Source organism: Lactuca virosa, chromosome 6 (assembly GCF_052849685.1).
Source record: "Lactuca virosa cultivar CGN04683 chromosome 6, Lactuca_virosa_CGN04683_v6, whole genome shotgun sequence".
In the NCBI taxonomy this organism is placed as follows: domain Eukaryota; kingdom Viridiplantae; phylum Streptophyta; class Magnoliopsida; order Asterales; family Asteraceae; genus Lactuca; species Lactuca virosa.
Window position 1 is genome coordinate 106,553,822 of NC_136431.1, and position 5,340 is coordinate 106,559,161.

Here is a 5,340-nt window from a genome sequence, read left to right on the forward strand (position 1 = left end):
AACTGTATATGTATTTTATATCTACAAAAATGTTGGGGTAAAACATGGGTAGATGTAATAAGACAATGTGTGATAAAATGAGGAGAGGCCTCGATGTTGTTGTTGTTGATTCTGTCATCTAGCGGAGTATGGATGACGACCACGGACTCTTCTAGACAGTCCAGTGGAACGCTAGCAGGCTCGCAACCTGTAGGTGTTTGTGAACGATGTGTTCACCGGTGTACTCCATCCCCCTCATGGTTGCCTTTAGGACATTTATTGCTAAGGAAACCCCTTGGCAGTAGTGTCCATCCCGATATTGATCCTTAGTCTAGGTCCCTTATGATAGGTGTTTTAGGGACGTAATGTGAGGATAACGGGAACGGGTAATCGGGTTATTGTTGATTGATGAAATTAATAAACTTATTTATTGTGGGTTGAAAACCCTATGTGCTCACCAGGCTCCCAAGCCTGACCCACTCAGTTTCTTGTATTACAGGTAGTGGCGCACGAGCATAGATATGATGTTTGGGATGAGAGATTATGAATAAATGTAGTAAGGCTATATTGTACTGTTTATGCTTTTGATCTGTATCGAACATGACATCCCGATGTTTTTTAATGAAATACATTTCTACGGAAATGCTTTGATAAGTCTTTATCATAATTTTATTTTGGGAACAAATTCCGCAACACTTTTATTTAAAATGTTACTCTGATTTTTAAACAACGCATAAACAAAATCGGTCTTTTCTGGCCGTGAAAATGGGGATGTCACAGTTGGTATCAGAGCATTAGTTTAAGCGAACTAGGAATTTGTAGGATTTCTAGACTTAAACTTAGAATGCTAAGCAATGATTGTGAGGTGTGAGCACTAGCTTATTTTAGGAATTGTGCCTAAAATGCTTTTATGTGCTAAATGATTTATGCCTTATATGCTGTTATTTGTTCGGATCTATGGTCTGTTGCCGACCGGATCTGGAAACCTTATGTGTTTAGGATTCTAAATGTACGACTACGATATTAGAACTAACATGTAAACGTTTCGGAGAGATAAGGATGATTTAAACGTCTATCCTGAATAAAGATCTAAATTCACCTTATTCGGTGTATAGATCAAAATGGCAAGAACAAGAAGTGGCGCTGGAAACGCAAACGAAAACAGGAATCGACCACCTGCAATCGAGCAAATACCTGTTGTAGCAGCAACACCTGAGCCAGTGACAATGGTTGGTGTACAATTGATGATTCAGGCGATGTTGGATCGTCAGATGGAAGAAACTAGATGTTTGCTTCGACAAAATCATGAAGAACTTTCAATCCAAGTTGAAGAGCCTGAAGTGAATGGAGGGCCATCGGAAGGTAGAAACTTCAGTGGTACCGTTGGTCAAGACAACCCACCAATTGTTAGACAAGACAATCGCAATGGAGGAAATGATGGAAGAGGATGTAAATACAAGGATTTTATGGCGTCTAAGCCACAGTGTCTATCCGGAAGCCCGACGCCGGTGCAAATTATGGATTGGATCTCCGAAATGGAGACAATGTTTGAAAGTTGCGAGTGCAGCAACAGGCAGAAGACCGCTCTTGCGATCCCGTTGTTGAAATCTGGCGTGTTGAGTTGGTGGAAGCTGTTAGCTGACTCTATGCCCAAGGGAGAAGCGAGTAAAATGTCTTGGGAAGATTTTGTGGAACAACTGAAACTGCAATACTGCTCAGAGCAGGACCTACTGGAAATCAATAACGAGTTTCAGAATTTGAAGAAGGGAAAGATGAGCGTTGCTGAATACGCTGCGAGTTTCACGGAGAAAATGAAGCTTATCCCATACCTAGTTCCAACAGAACTCTCAAAGGTCAATAAGTTTGCCCTTGGACTACCAGCGGACTATGGTCCAATGGTTAAGCAAGCAACCACGTTGAAAGCCGCCGTCTGGGCTGCCAGAAATGTTGAGACCCAGATCAGGGAGAAAGGTCTGGAAAGGTCAGAGGTTGGTGAGAAGAGGAAGTTTGACGGACCCTCGGGGTCCAGCAAAAAGGGTAAATTCTCAAAGTCTAGTTCGAAAGGAGGTGGAGGAGGAGAAGTGAAGTGGTGTGACAAGTGCAAGAAGAAGCACTCTGGGAAGTGTGACGGAGGGGTCACTTGTTTCAAATGTGGGAAGCCTGGGCACTATGCCAATGAATGCACATTCACTAAGAAGGTCTGTTATGAGTGCAACGAGGAGGGGCACATTTCGAGGGACTGCCCGAAGAAGAAGGAAGCAGGAAGACCCAACATTCCACCAAAGCCGAAGGCTAGAGCCTTCCAGATGACACTGGAAGCTGCTAAGGAAGAAGCTGATGTCGCTTCAGGTACCTTTCTCGTAAACAAATTGCCTGCCCAAATTTTATTTGATTCTGGAGCCAACTACTCCTTTATTTCGCATGAATTTGGTAGAAAGCTAGCTTTGCCTGTCGATAGACTAGAGAATGCCTTATTAGTCGAAGTTGCTAGTGGCAAGTTTGTACCTGTTAGCCATCGTATGAAAAACATCTTAATTGATTTGAACGGGAATAAGTTTCACGAGGAATTATTGCCTATCGAACTTAACGGTTTCGACATCGTGTTGGGAATGGATTGGCTTAGCACCAATGATGCGGAAATACTGTGCAAAAAGAAGATCGTAAAAGTAAACCCGCCTGGGAAAGAGTCGTTTATGGTGTATGGGGACAAACGCAGGGTAAATTCAGGAATTATTTCTCTAATGAAAGCCAGAAAATGTTTGACCAAGGGATGTACATCATATTTAGCATTCGTGATCGATGCTAAGAAGGAAAAGAAGGTGATACAGAGCATTCCTGTCGTGTGTGATTATCCGGAAGTATTTCCCGAAGATCTTCCCGGATTACCGCCTGATCGACAAGTAGAATTCCGTATTGACTTGTTACCAGGAACGACACCAATAGCAAAAGCACCTTACCGATTAGCACCGACGGAGATGAAGGAGCTGATGATGCAACTTCAGGAGTTATTGGACAAAGGTTTCATTAGACCTAGTTCATCACCCTGGGGAGCTCCGGTGTTATTCGTGAAAAAGAAAGATGGAAGTATGAGAATGTGTATTGATTACAGAGAGCTGAACAAGGCAACAAAAAAAGAATAGATATCCATTGCCAAGGATTGATGACCTGTTCGATCAACTGCAAGGTTCAAATTATTTTTCAAAGATCGACCTAAGGTCAGGATATCATCAACTGAAGGTAAGAGAGCAAGATATAGAGAAGACTGCATTCAGAACACGATATGGACACTACGAGTTTTTGGTTATGTCGTTTGGACTAACCAATGCTCCAGCAGCATTCATGGATTTAATGAACAGGGTTTGTAATCCGTTTCTTGATAAATATGTGATAGTGTTCATAGATGACATTCTGATTTACTCAAAAAGCCAAGAAGAGCATGGTAGACACTTGCGGGAAGTGTTAGAAGTCTTGAAGAAGGAGAAGCTGTATGCTAAATTCTCCAAATGTGATTTTTGGATTCGAGAAGTCCAATTCTTGGGTCACGTGGTCAACCAAGAAGGGATAATGGTCGATCCAGCAAAGATTGAAGCGGTAATGAAGTGGGAACAACCAAAAAGTCCCACGGAGATCCGAAGCTTTTTGGGATTAGCCAGATATTACCGAAGGTTTATCCAAGGATTTTCTTCAATCGCTAGTCCATTAACAGCGTTAACCCACAAAGGAGCTACCTATGCTTGGAGTGATAAGCATAAAGAAGCATTCAAGAAGCTAAAGAAGAAACTATGCGAGGCACCGATACTTTCTCTACCCAATGGAGTTGAAGACTTCGCTGTTTATAGCGATGCGTCTCGTGTTGGGTTGGGTTGTGTTTTGACCCAAAGAGAAAAGGTGATCGCATATGCGTCTCGACAGTTGAAGGAACATGAAAAGAACTACCCGACTCATGACTTGGAGTTGGCGGCGGTAGTTTTCGCTCTAAAAATATGGAGGCATTACCTCTATGGCACGAAGTGCAAACTTTTCACCGATCATAAGAGTCTCCAATATCTCTTTAATCAGAAAGAATTGAACATGAGGCAACGACGCTGGCTAGAATTACTCAAGGACTATGACTGTGAGATACTTTACCACCCCGGTAAAGCAAACGTTGTCGCTGATGCTCTCAGTCGAAAAGTCAACCTTGAAAGAAAAAGGCCAAGAGCGTTGAGAATAGAAATTGTCTCGACCATTGTGGAAAGTATCAGGGAAGCTCAAGAAGAAGCTTCAGAGAAGAGTGACCGAAAAGAAGAACATTTGGGAAAAACATTAGTGTTCGGTACAAACAGTCAAGGACTAAAGGTATTCCAAGATCGGATTTGGGTACCTAAGACTGGAGGAATAAGAGATCTTCTGATGGAAGAAGCTCACAAGACCATGTACTCGATTCATCCCGGTAGCACTAAAATGTATAGGGACCTAAAACCCTACTACTGGTGGCCGACGATGAAGCTCGACGTTGCGAAATATGTGGCCGAGTGTGTAACTTGTGCAAGAGTTAAGGCCCAACATCAGAAACCATATGGGAGTTTAGAACCCTTACATGTACCCATGGGTAAATGGGAAGACATCACCATGGATTTTGTGACTAAACCACCCAGGACGAAGAACGGTCACGACATGATTTGGGTGGTCGTGGATCGTTTCACAAAGAGTGCACACTTCATAGCTGCCAATGAAAGGTGGTCTATGGATAAGCTTGCAAATGCTTACGTGAAGGAAATTGTGAGACTTCACGGTGTTCCTCTAACAATTGTATCGGATCGTGATAGTCGTTTCACGTCAAGGTTTTGGAGAAGTCTACAAGAGGAATTGGGTACGAAGTTATGTCTGAGTACAGCTTACCATCCGCAGACTGATGGTCAGAGTGAAAGAACGATTCAAACGCTTGAAGATATGTTGAGAGCATGTACCCTCGAGTTCCAAGGTAACTGGGATGAGCACTTACCTTTGGTAGAATTTTCCTACAACAACAGTTTCCACTCGAGCATCAAGATGGCACCCTATCAAGCTTTGTATGGACAAAAGTGTCGTACGCCTTCTTGTTGGCTTGAGGCTGGAGAAAAGCAGTTTATGGGCCCCGAGATAGTCCATGAGACTGCTGAGAAGCTGAAGGTGATCAGGGAAAGGATGTTAGCAGATCAGGATCGTCAGAAGAGCTATGCTGACAAGAAAAGACGACCGATGACCTTCGAAGTTGGGGATTCGGTTCTGCTTAAAGTCTCACCATGGAAGGGACTTATAAGATTCGGAAAACGAGGAAACTTGAGTCCAAGGTTTATTGGACCGTTTAAAGTTCTTCAAAAGATTGGGAACCAAGCTTAC